The sequence below is a fragment of the Bos indicus genome, chromosome 12 (assembly GCF_029378745.1).
Source record: "Bos indicus isolate NIAB-ARS_2022 breed Sahiwal x Tharparkar chromosome 12, NIAB-ARS_B.indTharparkar_mat_pri_1.0, whole genome shotgun sequence".
Lineage (NCBI taxonomy): Eukaryota > Metazoa > Chordata > Mammalia > Artiodactyla > Bovidae > Bos > Bos indicus.
The window spans coordinates 50,283,602-50,300,569 of NC_091771.1; the positions used below are offsets into that span (position 1 = coordinate 50,283,602).

General features: G+C 38.8%; 1 protein-coding gene across 6 annotated transcripts in view; it reads right to left on the bottom strand.

Moving 5' to 3' along the window:
• TBC1D4 (TBC1 domain family member 4) overlaps positions 1-16,968 on the bottom strand; it is a 210,753-nt gene that overhangs the window by 159,101 nt on the left and 34,684 nt on the right. The window contains exon 1 of one of the 6 annotated variants that reach the window (XM_070800345.1): positions 1,058-2,280. The exons of the other annotated variants lie outside the window; for them this stretch is intronic. The gene's annotated coding sequence lies outside the window, so the exon portion shown is untranslated. Of the gene's footprint in view, positions 1-1,057; positions 2,281-16,968 lie in introns of those variants that run through there. 6 annotated transcript variants of the gene reach the window in all.

The following is a 16,968-nucleotide window of genomic DNA, read 5'->3' on the forward strand; positions in this document are numbered from 1 at the left end:
CTCTGCACCAGCCTAGTACCCCAGCTCATCAGGAGGCAGATGGAGAAATCACAACTTACCAAATGTTTATCATACACACAGATGGCTGTTTCTGTTTCGAATCTTGCATTCCTGTATGATCCCATTTGATCTGAGTGGATGTGAACACATGCTCCCCCAAGGCATAGCAACCCCATCTCTGTCCACCCACACCTCCCTTTAATATGGCCAACTGGGTTCCTTCCCTGGGTGTGTTTGCTCAAACTTGCCTTCTCACACTACTCCCCACAATTCTGTTGATGTAACTGAGAAAATCCTTGCTGGTTCTCATTCAAAAACAAGGTGAAGCAAAGTCTTGTGGCTTAAAATGGGCTGGACTCAAAATCAGGTCCTGGGGAACACTGGCAAGCAAACACCCATGGCAAGCTTAAGCTGAGCTAATTCTGGGGGTGTTCCAGAGAGAATAAAAGGGAAATGAGGTTGCAGTGGGCTTTGAACAGCTTTCCTAAACACTTCTAAACAATCAATTATAAAAGACAGCCTAGAAATTATAACTGATAGAATTTTCTAGTTGATTTGTAGAAGCAAGTAATATGTACTAATTATTATGAGCAATCTGGATGTTGGTTTTGTTATGCAATTTTCAGCCTTGAGAACTCTGAGGAAACACATGTCATAAGACTATCAAGCATACGGGTGGTAGGATTATAGGAAGATTTTTGGTACATTTTCTAAATGATCATCATTACTTTAATGCTCAGTGTTAGGCAACAACTGGAATGATAAAAACAAAAGGCATTTTAAGTTTCATTCTTGTTACCAAAGATCTTTATTAAGGAATTATCTGCATATAATCCAATTGTCTGCTGATGAGTGGGGCTGTGCTCCCTCCTGGTTAGTTGTTTGGCCTGAAGTAACCCAGTCCAAGAGTCTATAAGCTCTAAGGTAGGGCTACTGGCAATCTCCAAATAGGACTTATGACCACACACGATGCCCAGAACCGCTGCTGGCTGTGCCCCCGTCTCCATGGCAGGCCACTGCCGACCCATGCCTCCGCAAAAGACCCTCAAACACTCACGGGCAGGTCTGGCACAGTCTCTCGTGGGGTCACTGCTTCTTTCCCCTGGGTCCTGGTGCACACCAGATTTTGTTTGTTCCCTCCAAGAGTCTCTGTTTCCCCCAGTCCTGTGGGAGTTCTGCAATCAAATCCCACATATAATTACCAGTCAGCAAATCCTTCCCTTGTCATTCAGTGAATTAAAAAAAAAAAAAAAACATTAAGAATTTACAGCGTACCTGAATCTGAATTGGTACTAAAGGTTTCAGACTATATTCCAGGAACAGAATACAGAGGAAAACATAAACTTGTGCACATATAAATTTCAAAATAATATGCGAAACATTAAGAAAGCAGTACTGAGAGGAACTATGAAAAGAGAAAGGCAACTTGGTTCAGTCTCAGGGTTAAGAGTGGACTTTTTCAAAGAACTGAATTAGCCTGAAGTGAGCCTACTGCATGAGTAAAATGTAGTCAACTGGAGTGGGAGAGAAAAAGATTCCAGGCAAATATTCTCTGGTGAAAAGTGGCAGAAACCCAACTTAAACTGGCTTAAGCAAATAAAGAGAACTCATTTTCTTTGTTTAACCAGAAAGGGTCAGTGAAGAACTGGCTTTATAGACAGCTGAAACCAGGGATCCTCCATTCTCCTGCCACCCTTGGCTTCCTTCCCTCTTGGCTGCAGGAGCCCCTTCCAGTCCTGTCACAGAAAAGCATGGACTCACACATGAAGTATCCAGAGAAGAGTTCTATCTGGTCTGGCCCATGCCCAGAGCTAGAGCTGTGGGCAAGATGTAAGTGAGCCATCTGCACAGAAGAGGCACTCCAGCCTGGGAGCCAGGAGAAACCACGACTGCAAGTTTCACTAAAACCACATGTTCTGAGGCATGGGTTTCTGTAGTGGACTGCAGCCCTGTACAGACAAAACAATGCCCATGACACAACAAGAATGTCAACAACCACCCACTGAAATGGAACATCATGGATGAGGCAGAGAAGAGCATTAGGGAGTACAAAGAAGACAGAGGTACCAGCACTCAGTTAGCACGATATGGGAAGCTGAACTTTGGACTGAGGAGGTGTGGGCATTTACAGCCACTTTCAGATAAAAACGAAAATGGCACAGAGAAAACAATTCAAAAGGTGACACTAATATATAAACTGTTTAAGAGGGTAACTGATGCTTTTGAGTTGGACATACTTTCTATCTCCTCATAAACATAGCATATGGTTGGTATTATCATCTTCCACTTACGGATGAGTAAACTGAGATGGGTTATCCGTAAATGGAAAATGATAATACCAACCATATGCTAGGTAAACTGAGATTGTGGAGAAGGAAATGGCAATCCACTCCAGTATTCTTGCCTGGGAAATCCCATGGACAGAGTAGTCTTGCAGGCTACAGTCCATGGGACAGCAGAGTCTACACGACTGAGCAACTAAACAACAACAAAACTGAGATTGAAGATTTAACCTGTAACAGGAGTCCCCAACCTCTGGGCCACAGACCGGTACCTCCTGTCAGGTCAGTGGAGACATTAGACAAGAAATAAAGTGCAAAATAGAATTTTTAAAGAACTTATAGATTTTGTGCATAATCTGTTCCCACTTCTGTGTTAATATTTTTATCATCGCATGCACACACAGTATGTCATAAAATAAAAACAATCAACTTTCCTTGTTAAGAAATGAAAATGCCAAGATTTTTTCCTCTTTTACAAACATTGAGGTATATGAGTGTAACATAAAGGCAAAGAACGTTGCCATAAAGGCAAAGTAAATAAATTAAGAGAGATAGATTTTTCCTAATATATTTGACTCATTTGTATACCATATATAATACTATCTTACACAGACTCATACTAAAAGGTAAAAAAGACTCACTGGCAAGTTATAAAGCTTCGAACAGATAACTAAAAGATATTTGACATATAAGATTTCAAAACACTTTAATAATGCAGATTCAGTCTAAGAAAGGATATGAGACACTGTATATTTTTTAATCAGTAGAATGAAAAAGTTCAGAGAACTTCACAGACCTATAAATGGTTACTTTCAATACTTCTAATTACATTTACCACATAAAGAGGAGAGAGAAAACATACACAATTGCAACACCTAAAAAAAAAAATAGCCTGATACCACTGATATAATCAAAACCTCTTCAAATACAGACATGATTCCTTCATGTTAACTTCAAAAGAAGATTTCATCAATAAAAACTCTAACAGACGTTTCTAATTTGATCTTTTCAACCTTCAAATATGAAATTAAAATGTTAAGGCAAGCAATAAATCATATCACAAGGGTATCATGTTGTTTCTATTGCTTACTTTTAAAACATGAGATTAAGTTTCTCAATGCAACAAGTTTAAACCTGCCACAGAAAACAGAGATAATACCTTATTCCTGATGCATTTGCCTATTCATGTGAAGTTGCCAGGATGATCAGCTACTTGGCTGGCATATCTGACATGTTCATTGAGGCTGAAGCTTCAGCCGGTCTGGTTGTGGCCAAAGAGGTATTACATGTGATCAGGGGACTACATGGTAAAGATGAAGAAAGCAGCCAACTCAATTGGAAGGTTTGTTACATACAGGGAGATTAAGCAAATATGTAAATATTTGAGAATATTAACAGTTGAGGATAAGGAAAGACAAGTTTCCCACTGATGAAAAAGGGAGTAAAAAATTAAAGTGGGAGTATAGAATAATCTGCAGTGTTGGGTTGGAATTGGAAGTATTTGTGTGACTACATGGTTTTAAAATTAGTAAATATCTTTAATAATATTAAAAACTCAAAGTTTTTAACAGATAAAAAATATGTAGCCACAGAAATTCTTGCTTAGTCGCTAAGTCATGTCCAACTCTTTGAGATCCCATGGACTGTAGTATGCCAGGCTTCTCCGTCCATGGGATTTTCCAGGTAAGAATACTGGAATGGGTTGCCATTTCCTTCTCCAAGAGACCTTCCCAACTTAGGGGTTGAACTCGCATCTCCTACATTGGCAGAAGGATTCTTTCCCACTGCGCCACGAGGGAAGTCCAGTCACAGAAACAGATGTATATAAATGTATATGCATGTTATGGACTGAACTGCATCTCCTGAAACTTCCTACGTTGACGCCCTAATCTCCAAAGTGATGGTATTTGGAGATATGACCTTCAGTAGGTTAAGCACAGATGAGGTCAAGAGAGTAGAGTCCTCGTGATGGGATCTGTGCCCTTAAAAGAAAAGAGAAAGCCCTCCCTTGTGCTCCCTCTCTCTCCTCATCCACCACATGAGGATATAACAAGCCAGAAAGAGGGCTCTCACCAGACACCAAATCTACCAGCCCCTGGGATCCTGGACTTCCCAGCCTCCAGAACTCTGAGAAACAAATGCTTGTTGTTTAAGCCATCCAGTCAGTAGTATTTTGTCATAATAGCCCAACTGAACTAAGACAACACATACATATATATAACTTGTAAGTCTGTAGGCTGCGAGATCCTAGAAGCTAAGATGCCCAGGAGCAATGAGCACACCAAGTGTCCAGGTCTTGATTTATGAACACCATCCTCCACTACAGGAATCTGGGGCTGCTTGAAGAAATGGCTGATTCTCAGACCGGGGCAGGGTAAATGAGCCTGAAATGTGCTTCCGTACCGGAATAAAACGTTCAAAGAATGATAAGGGCATCGAAAACGAGATAGAAGTCAGTATGAAGGAGCTGTAATGGCCAAATCTGAGACAAGTTGATCTCCAAAACAATAATGTCAGTAACAGATTATAGCTCCTTGCCCAAAATAGGAATCCATGAATTTCTGCCAGTAGAAAAATAGAAAGATTGAAAGATACAGATAGATAGACAGACAGACAGACAAACAGACAGAGTATAGCTCAACTTGATACAGAATGCCAACTAATTGCAGAAGATAGAATAATGGAATTAAAAAAAAAATACCATTTCTCAACCATCATAGTAATGATGGATTCAGGTGAGAATCATCAATAAAAATTAATTTAAGTTTAAAAAAGAGTTATCAATGAAAGCTAATGCATAAGAACCTGGAAAGTATCTCCTCACGAAATTTGTTGTTGTTCAGTTGCTCAGTCATGTCCAACTCTTTGCAACTCCATAGACTGCAGCCCACTAGGTTTCCCTGTCCTTCACCATCTCCCAGAGTTTGCTCAAACTCATGTCCTCACAAAATACTAATGATTAAATGACAAGGACAAATTCTTAACAAAATTCTCTTTCTGGAGATATCTGGCAGGCACTATCTTGACCAAGTGATAAAAGCTATCATCACCAAATCTATGGGACAAACCAACATCCTGTGTCTCCAAGTATGATGAAGGACACACCTATGTGGTATTCCTTCCAAAAATGCATAAATTGAATCTAATCAGGAGGAAATATCAAGTCCAAATTGAGGGACATCCTACAAAATAACTGGCCTCTTCAAGAAGTAAGCAATGCTGTGTAAAAATGTCAAGAGAAGAAAAGATTAAGGAACTACTTCAGATTGAAGGAAACTAGAGAGACATTAGATCTGGATCCTGGACCTATGAAGGGTATTATGGAGATCATTGATGAAATCTGAATGAAGTCTGTGGATTAAATGGTAATAATAGATCAATGGTTTTTCCTGAGAGTGATGCTAGCACTTCTGTTATATCAGGGTGTCTGTTTTTAGGAAAAACACACAAGTATTAACTGGGTAGGGCAACTTGCTCTCAAATAGTTCAAAAAGTCATAAAAAATGTTAAAATATATAAAGAGAGAATTATAAGGCAAACTTGGCAAAAAGTTAATAAGTGGAAAATCTGAGCGAGAGGAAAGTTCTTTGCAATTTTTTAATGTTTCCATGAGTTTGAAATTATTTCAGAACAAACAAAAAACTTTTTAAAAGTAGTTTAAAAAAAATTCTACTTCAGTTGGCTGAGGTATACACATTCCTTAAGTCCACAGGAATATTACTCCCTTCAAGTAAACTCTTTGAAGTTATACTCTCATTAGGTCAATACAAAATGTGGAGTTATTTCTAACTCTTCCACAAAACATCAATATGCAACTTTTCAGACTTGATACACTAAAAAGTAGCTGGTGTCTTTAAAAGTTCTCCAGTGGATAACAGAAGCCCAGAAAATAGCTAATTCACCAGTAGCAGCTAATTCCTCTACAAACCAAGCAGGCTGTCATGTGTCCTGACCTCATCACTGAGAAATCACTATTATTCCCTGTGAACTATTGGAAGATACCATAACTTTGGTTGCAGGCCGAGGTCTGCCTAAAGAGTCTCTACTGGTGCTACAAATCATTTATAAACCTGATTTTTAAAATCTTTTCTAAATCATTTTAGAGAAAATATATCTGCAGTTTTTACAAATTGTGGGAAATGGTGTTAGCCTGGAAGATACTCAAAAAAACTAAACTAATATGCAAAAGGCTTCCCCAGTGGCTCAGTGGTAAAGAATCCGCCTGCAATGCAGAAGACACAGGAGATGTGGGTTCAATCCCTGGCTCAGGAAGATCCCTTGAAGAATGAAATGGCAGCCCACTTCAGTATTCTTGTCTGGAAAACCCCATGGACAGAGGAGCCTGACGGGCTACAGACCAAAGGGTTGCAGAGTCAGACACAGCTGAACACAGCACAGCATGGCAAAAAGAAAATCTGTAGACTTTCCCATCACATTCCAATTTACCCTCATAAACTTTTTGTCACTCTGCTTTATCCAATAGTTAAAATGATGGTGAACTGCTCTTTAAAAAGATAACTTCCCCCTTCTAAATTTTCATAGTCAGACTTTTCTCTTGAAGTTGTATATATTCCGTTCATTAAAATTTCCTGGGAACTACTGGAAACTTACAACTGATAAAGAATAAAGCAGATAAGCACCTCTATTAATTTGACCATTAAAGAAAAACACATTCCAATTTATTTGAGCAATGCTTACATTCTGTTTTCTCTAGAAACATGTCTTTGAATATTAGCTGCTCCTAAAATACCCACCTTAAGAAAGCCTCGTCACTTGTAACTGCCTAAAGATGGGGAAATGAAAGCACCCCCGCCCAGTGTATAAAATGGGGCAAACCCAACAACATCCTCCATGGACCTAAAGTTTTAGGAAGCACAGCCATCAAACTTGTAACTGAATTCTATAACAATGGTAGATCTAAAAGGCAAGCACATGGAAAGCCACATAACACTCAATATCCAAGTTATAAACAGTAAAATATTCTGGAACATTTTTACAATGTTAAGATTTTCATCCAAAAGCATGCAAGTCTCTTCACTTACTCTTTGTAGCAGTTTAATACTGACTTCGTCTACTATAGATAAACAGTGGCTAATCCAATTGCCTTAGATTCATATTTTAGAAAACATAGAAATAGTTTCCTACAGTTATGTGCCTGTCTAGTAAAGAAGGGCATAGGATGAGATAAAAATATTTATGCTTTGAGGTAATTTAGGTGGAGAGCTACATTTTTAGTACCAAATATTTAACACGCTGTAGCATTCTGTGCACCATACATTTTGAGAGCAAAGAGTTTAGCTGCTGCCGCTATAGATAAGCTAAAGCAACATAACAATCAATGCTTCTCTTTGAACATTCTATAAATCTATTTCCCAAAGAGAAAATCTCTAGAAAATTTGTCTTGTTTCTCACCCAAGAGCTAATTCCAGTTTCTTGATGGAAACTTCAAATGAAATTTGCCATCTTCATGCTAAACTTACACATAAATTTTAGCTCTTAGAGTATCTTATGCTGATTTGTATTCATTTAAGGCCAAGTATTGTGATAAAATTCATGTTTTTTACTTTTAACAGTTCATATTTAATACTGTGTCATCAGCCTGAATATGCTACTTGGAACTCTGAAAACCAATATGCTTGATTGTTTGCCCTTGTGTTCTGTCTCCAATAAACAAATTATACTACTTACTCACTCAAAGATAATATATATACAAAATAATAAGGGTGTCTAACATGGAGAATGTTTAACAGAAATTATAAACCGCTGACTATATCTAAATCTCGGCATAGATAAAGACTTCACTTGTGGTTGCTTAGAATCCACCTCTGAATCTAGTCTTCTTTCTGTCAATTACTATTTCTGCTTTATTGCCTGTTTAGGAAAACTAGTTTTTAAGAGAATTTAACCAGTGATAGATAGAATAATGCCAACTATGAAAGACGTTCATGTTGTAATCCCCATTAACTTACAAAGCAAAAGGGACTTTGCAGGTGTGATTAAATTAAGGATCTTGAGATAGATTATCCTGGATTATCCCAGTGAGACTAATGTAACCACAAGGGTCCTTATAAGGGAAGGAGACAGGCAAGGGAGGCAGAGAAGAGACAGAAGGATGGAAACAGATGTGGAAATGATGCAATGGCTGGAAGGGAGCCACAAGCCAAGGAATGCAGGCGGCCTCCAGAAGCTGGAAAAGGCAAGGGACAGATACTTCCTTCCAGATTCTTCTACCTCCAGAAGGAAAGCAGCCCTGTCAACGCTTTAGTCTCTTAGACCTATTTCAGACTTCTGACTTCCAGAACTATATTCAATAAATTTGTGCTGTTTTAAGCCTCTATGTTTTCATTAATTGGTAACAGTAGCAATAGGAAACTAACAGAATCATTTTTTTTAATTACCTACAAATGGTCAGTATGAAATAAACTTGTATGTATACAATATTCAAAACTACTTAGAAAATAATATGCTAAATGTTAAAATTAATATCTGATTTTATGAGGAATTCTGAGGACAGTTCACTATCTTTAGACAAGCATTTTTTGATCCACTATTTACCAAACTCTGGTATTTAAAAGATGTACAATATAAATATATCAAGGTAGAAAGTCTCACCTTCAAGTACTTCCAGAAAGTCACACAAGTGAATGAACATTTACAATAAGATAATAAGCACTTTGGAAACAAGAGAAGGACATTTCCATTGAGGGTGGGGAGTATACAAATGAAATGGCTAAATCTCCAAGAAGGAGTAGGTCCCTTGAGAAAGTCTGAGGCTACGCTGAGCCAGGTCCCATGTGAAGTGGGCTGTAAGCCATGCATAAACTTGGACTTCACCTTTCAGGTAGTGAGAAACCAGACAGGGGGGTTGAGTAGCAGAGTTACTGACAGAATTAAGTTTTAGAAGGAAAAAAAAACAAAACAACGTGTGCTCTGAAAGTGTAAAGTCTAGCCTAAAAGCAAGAAATATACAATGAAGCCTGAACCTATGTTTGTAACCACCATACTTTAATATTCATTCACATTCAGTGATCAAATGATTACCTTCTATTAACCAGGTGCTTTGCTAAGTGCTAGGTGATAAAAAAAAAAGAGACTAGGACATAATCAGTGGTTTTAAGAAAAAAAAAAAAACTATACCTCTGTATACACAACAATATACAAAATGGATACAGTGGAAGTATCTCTGGGGACTCATCTAGAAATCATATTTTCAAGAGTAGGCACCAAATTCATTCCACAGGAGCCACAAATTAATATGAAGAAATGATTATAATGTGCTTACTTTTCAAAAATCAAAAGTAATCAATCTCAAGGTGCTTCCCAGTACTCTTTCCTAGGAAACCCCATGGACAAAGAAGCCTGGGAGGCTACCACCCATAGGGTTGCAAAGAGTAGGACAATGACTGAAGTGACTTCACTCACACACACAATCAATCTCAAAAATAAAAATGGAGGTAACTGCTTTCTCATAAAAAAAATTTAAATAGCCCCCCCCCCACACACAGAGGTACCTTAAAAGCATTATATTGTTTAATCTCTCTAAGGAGATTAAAAATATACCTTCTTCTTTGCCATAACTCAAGAAGGCCTGTGTGACACAGGGCACAGATAGCGTTCAACATCGACCTTGCTGGAAAATTACGGTCGTGACAATTTGAACTAATTTAAAATCACAAGCTTTAACAAGATCAGTTAACTACAGAGACAGACTCTACAGCCTTCCCCCATCCTGCCAGTAAAAATCAATCGTCACATTCTCTCTGTTCCCACCGCAATTTCCACACAACCCCCCAAACTACAGCAACCATCACAACGTGATCTGTGATACAGTTTATGTGCGTGTTCCGCTCATAAAAAGACAAACAAGACTCATTACACACCGTGTACCCAACGCTGCAGTGTAGCCACACGCAGTCTTTAAGCTCAGTCAACGTGACAAGGAGAACAGAACTAAATATAGCCAATAATGATTGACATTTCCATTTTAAGGCTACCCAAGTAATGATTCAGAAAACATTTGAATACTTTATAAACATCACAATATACACGATACCTGGATACTTTTCCAGCTTCCTCAATGATATAATCAGTAACCTCAAAACAAAAATGTCAGGTCTCGAAGAAGAGGAAGTGGTATTTGGCTTTTATCAAATGCCAGTTCACATTTAACCTCTTAAAACCTCAGTTTTTTCATCTGTGAAACAGTGCTAATAATAAAACCCATCCACAGAATAGTCTTAGAATGAAATAAAATGTTTAGTAGAGAATCTAGCATGTAATCAATGTTAATAAATGTTAGTCATTGTGGTTGTTAGAACTAATGTTTTTATAATGAAAATCCTAATGTAATGTTACTATAATGAAGAGTCTAATGATCATCAGTAACAAAATACAGCAATACTAGAATACCTCAAAATAGAAAACAACTGTAAAATCACTTATTTTTGGTTTGAGAATATAATGTAAAACTAACATTTAGATTTAAGTATGACTGATTTGGGAGAGGGGTGGAAATGAAGAGAGGACAGTGAAAGGTGACATAAAAAGAAAAACAGAAAACAGTGCAGACTCCCTATTCTGCCAATGCTGACAACTGTTTCCTGGGGTCCTGTACAAGCGTTAGTCTCTCAATTGTGTCCGACTCTTTGCAACCCTATGAACTGCAGCCCACCAGGCTCCTCAGTCCATGGGATTCTCCAAGCAAGAATACTGGAGTGAGTGGATAGCCATTCCCTTCTCTAGGGGATCTTCCCGACCCAGAGATTGAACCCGGGTCTCCTGCACTGCAGGCAGATTCTTTATCATCTGAGCCACCAGGGAGGCAGGCCCCTTTGCTGGTGTCCTGATCTCTCCTAAAAACAGCAGCAACACTCAGCCTGATGGAGAGCACCTTTGCAGATAAACTGCTACAGGTAATTACTTCTCTGTTTATTTTATAAATATCATCATAACTTCTCTGGGGTTATGTAAATAACTAGTTACTTAGGCTTAGAGGCCCCTAGTTGAACGTGGGCAGATGAAAAAGAGAATACAGTGGTCACAATTTGTCACTTACAAATAACTTTGTAAACGGCTTTGTTTCCTGTTAAGTTTAACCATCAAGAAATTAAAAGGCAAGTTCTGCCACAGAGTTTCTAAAGTTTACTAAAAAAAAACATGAAAATTAGAATTACAGACACAAAGGCAGTTAGATTTTTGTCAGATGTCTGGTTTTTAACAAGATAATGTTTGCACTTCCATATGAATTCACAAAATGTTTCAGTACTTTGGTTAGAATCATTTGAAAGTACTAACATGAAACAAAAACATAATTATATACAAATCAAAGCACATTGCCAAGTGTAGGCAAGATCAAGGAAATGGTTGGAAAAATTCTCATCACAGCATTTCCAGATTATGGGGGAGCTGGGTTTCCCTGTTAGAGGTCAACCAAGCACTTATGAAGCTCTGCCTTTCAGCCACCATTCTAGAGCTAAAGCCATAACTGAAGCAGCAGAAGCACTTGTCGCTCTTTCTTTTTTCTACATCGGTGATTCTCATCTAAGGGGAAAGAAAGAAAGCTCATCAGAACCCCCAGGGAGGCTCCATCCTCACAGAGCAGAGAGATGCCTTCTTCTTCTACCTCATCCCTAAAACTACGTTGTATTTGCCAGGAAGTCTTGCCCTATCAGAACAAGACCCAATTTCCCCCAAAGTCAGTCTCTCTCAAAAGATATTAAGAAGAGGTAACAAGAATACAGTGAAGAACTATATAAAAAAGATCTTCACAACCCAGATAATCATGATGGTGTGATCACTCACCTAGAGCCAGAAATATTGGAGTATGAAGTCAAGTGGGCCTTAGAAAGCATCACTATGAACAAAGCTAGTGGAGGTGATGGAATTCCAGTTGAGCTATTTCAAATTCTAAAAGATGATGCTGTGAAGTGTTGCACTCAATATACCAGCAAATTTGAAAAACTCAGCAGTGGCCACAGGACTGGAAAAGGTCAGTTTTCATTCCAATCCCAAAGAAAGGCAATGCCAAAGAATGCACAAACTACCACACAGTTGAACTTACCTCACGCACTAGCAAAGTAATGCTCAAAATTCTCCAAGCCAGGCTTCAACAGTACCTGAACCATGAACTTCCAGATGTTCAAGCTGGATTTAGAAAGGCAGAGAAACCACAGATCAAATTGCCAACATCCGCTGGATCATCAAAAAAGCAAGAGTTCCAGAAAAACATCTACTTCTGCTTTACTGACTATGTCGAAAGCCTTTGACTATGTGGATCACAACAAAGTGGAAAATTCTTAAAGAGATGAGAATACTACACCACCTTATCTGTCTCCTGAGAAATCTGTATGCAGGTCAAGAAGCAACAGTTACAACTGGACATGGAACAACAGACTGATTCCAATCGGGAAAGGAGTTCGTCAAGGCTGAATATTGTCACCCTGCTTATTTAACTTATATGCAGAGTACATCATGCGAAATGCCGGGATGGATGAAGCACAAGCTGGAATCAAGACTGCAAGGAGAAATATCTATAACCTCAGATACCCAGATGACCCTATCCTTACGGCAAAAAAGTGAAGAAGAAATAAAGAGCCTCTTGATGAAAGTGAAAGAGGAGAGTGAAAAAGCTGGTTTAAAACTCAACATTCATAAAACCAAGATCATGTCATCCAGTCCCATCACTTCATGACAAACAGATGGGAAAACAATGGAAACAGTGAGAGACTTTATTTTTTCTGGGCTCCAAAATCACTGCAGATGGTGACTGCAGCCATGAAATTAAAAGACACTTGCTCCTTGGAAGAAAAGCTATGATCAACCTAGACAACATAAAGCAGAGACATTGCTTTGCCCCATCTAGTCAAAGCTATGGTTTTTCCAGTAGTCATGCATGGATGTGAGAGTTTGACTATAAAGAAGGCTGAGCACCAAAGAATTGATGCTTTTTGAACTGTGGTGTTAGAGAAGACTCTTGAGAGTTCCTTGGACTGCAAGAAGATCCAACCAGTCCATCCTAAAGGAAATCAGTCCTGAATATTCATTGGAAGGACTGATGCTGAAGCTGAAACTCCAATATTTGGCCACCTGTTGTGAGGAGCCGACTCGTTGGAAAAGACCCTGATGCTGGGAAAGATTGAAGGCGGGAGGAGAAGGGGATGACAGAGGATGAGATGGTTGGATGGCATCACCAAGTCAATGAACATAAGTTTGAGTAAACTCCAGGAGCTGGTGAGGGACAGAGAGGCCTGGCATGCTGCAGTCCATGGGGTCACAAAGTGTTGGACACGACTGAGCAACTGAACTGAACTGAACTTGCCCTACTTAGAATCATGTGTGTGAAAGTGTTAGTTTCTCAATCATGTGTGACTCTTTGTGACCATGGACTATAGCCCACCAGGCTTCTCTGCCCATGGGATTCTCCAAGCAAGAGTACTGGAGTGGGTTGCCATTTCCTCCTCCAGGGTATCTTCCTGACCCAGGGATCAAACCCAGGTCTCCTGTATTGCATAGCCATCAGCAATTACAGAGACCAAGAAAAATGAATCTAAAGGTAAGACATATCTTCACCTGGTGTGTCAAGCACTTCAGGCCACCAACTCTGAAATCCAGGTGGAGGGAATTAGGACAAGGGGCATGACAGGGCTTCCAAGACAGCGCTGGTGGCTTAAAAAAAAAAAAAGAAAACGCCTGCCATTTCAGGGAGACCTGAGACTCGGATTCAATACCTGGGTCAAGAAGATCCCCCGGAAGAGGGCATGGCAACCGACACCACTATTCTTGCCTGGAGAATCCCATGGACAGAGGAGCCTGGTGGGCTACAGTCCATAAGGTCACACAGAGTCAAACACAACTGAAGTGACTTAGCACACACATAGAGGCATGAAGGGGTAACTTTTGAAGTTTGTGTAAAGCATTTATAAGCAGATAAACTAGGAAAAAAACAAACACCTGAAAAAAGCACTAGGTGTTAGAGTAACAGAGAAAAAAGGCAAAGTAATCACAGATTTTAGGCACTCCCAAATGCTCAAGGAAGTAAAATAATATTTAGTTGCTAATAAAATAATATTTAGCTGCTATATCAATGGTTCTCCTTAGTAAATAAAGAAACACTGTGACCATCAATTTATAAGAGAATATAAAGTGCAAAAGAATAGGAGAAAAGGCTTCAAAAGTTTAATAATTTCACACTGTAAATAAGAAGTCAAGTTTTGTGCATGTTTCATTTATTTTATTGAATACCTTGATGGAACATGGAATCTTGGGCTTAAAAAAAAAAACTATAGTGTATTCCACAGCTTTTCTATAAGCCTTCTAAAGACCTGTAACACAACTCAAAGGAGAAAAAAATAAAATAAAATGTATCTGGTTCTAGGGTTGATCATTTTATCCCTGCAGTCTGTATGTTTGTTTATAAACCTAATTTTAAGTTTTGTGTTAGTATTGTGTTAATACATTAATTTATAATGTGAATTAATTATGACTTTTAATATTTCATTACTGGAAGGAAATTATATTAATGACAACCACTTACTGATTCCTTCCTATGAAATGAACCAGAAAATTTTCCAGTTCCTTTTTGTACATGATCTCATTTAATCCTCACAAAATCTGTGAATAGATACAATCTTCTCTATTTTTCAAACAACACTCAGAAAGAAGTCACCTGCTCAAGGTCAGAGACATTTAACCAATGAAAGAGCTAAACGTTGGCAACAAAGTTCTGTGAATCCATGCTTTTTCCTCATACTCTATTGAAGCTAGAATTTTTGAATGATATTTCTTTGATGTAACCACACAGATAATGCTATTTCTCACTTTTATATCTTTACAGAATTTGAAAGAATCTTCAGGTATATGCTGTAGTTCTCTGTGTCCCATACAGCACATAGAACACACCACTGTTCTGGAAAATGTTCAAGTTGTTACTGAATAACTTTATTTTTACTCAAAATGGCAACAATCTTAATTTTTATTACCTTTTTTATTAATTTTCATTGGAGTACAGTTGCTTTACAATATTGTGCTAGGTTTCTGTGGTAGACTGATATAGAATACTTAACATCTTGAAATGTGCAGAACAGACCACTTCCTGGTCCACGTGGCCCAGTGGACTTCTTGTGGAGACATATGAACTAGATATGGACCTTGAGCATGTTATTGCCTCATTTGTGCCAAAAGGCATAATAACATCTAGTCATCTATTGTATTTTTCCCAGACACCACTGCAAGCATCCAATGACATAATATATGCATAATGCTTTCTAAACTGTTAAACTATCAATGAACATAAGCACTAAAACCAGCAGGTTCACAGCAGCTACTCACCCAGAGTAATATCCAGTACTGCCAATACTCACTTCATCTAATTTTGGATTTACGATTGGTACAAAAACAAAGAAAAAAGTCTGGATTGGCAAATTTACAATTTATTAACACGCAACATGCAAGGGCACATCGATTGATGGCACAAAAGTTTTCAAGCCTCAAAAAAGTGCCATCAAGTGGTAAGTGGAACTTACCACTGCTTCCCAGAAAGTTCTCAAATGTTGCTGCCATCTTACTTTCATACTTGCAGTTTAGTTCAATGACTGCTCATTCAATAAGCTTGACTGAAAGTCTAGAAACTTCCATTTTTGAAGAGTTATTTCAGGTAATCCTGAGTCATGGTTGCTTTGAAAACCATTTCAGTAATCTCACCTTCCTATAATTATTATCCTTAATAATAAGCCTGTCCTTAACCAGGCTTCCCTGGTGGCTCAGATGGTAAAGAATCTGCCTGCAATGTTAGAGACCCAGGTTCAATCCCTGGGTCGGGAAGATCTCCTGGAGAAGTGAATGGCTACCCACTCTAGTATTCTTGCCTAGAGAACTCCATGGACAGAGGAGACTGGCAGGCTACAGTCCATGGGGTCTCAAGGAGTCGGACACAACTGAGCGACTAACACATACAATCAAACCTAAGATGCCATAGACAGTAAGACACATCCAGATTGCAGAGATATTAAAGTGGGGAGAACATAGGTATCTTAGAATTAATGAAATATACTTAAGTCAAAGACTAGCATCTTTATTTTAGAACAAACCAGAACACTAAAGGTCATCCAGTGTAGTAGCACCATGGCCATACTTGTATAATCTGAACAGTGACAGGGCATTACTATATCACCAGCCATTTCATTAAAATTACAAATTATTTATGATATATGCTGCTGCTGCTACTGCTAAGTCGCTTCAGTCGCGTTCAACTCTGTGCGACCACATAGACGGCAGCCCATCAGGCTCCCCCATCCCTGGGATTCTCCAGGCAAGAACACTGGAGTGGGTTGCCATTTCCTTCTCCAATGCATGAAAGTGAAAAGTGAAAGTGAAGTCGCTCAGTCATGTCTGACTCTTAGCGACCCCATGGACTGCAGCCTACCAGGCTCCTCCGTCCATGGATTTTCTAGGCAAGAGTACTGGAGTGGGGTGCCATTGCCTTCTCCGTTATTTTATATATATATATATATATATATATATATATATATATATATACATATATATTAATATCAGGGCTTCTCTGGTGGCTCAGACAGTAAAGAATCTACCTGCAATGCAGGAGACCCAGATTTGATCCCTGGATTGGGAAGATCCCCTGGAGACGGGAATGGCTATCTACTCCAGTATTCTGGCCTGGAGAATTCCACGG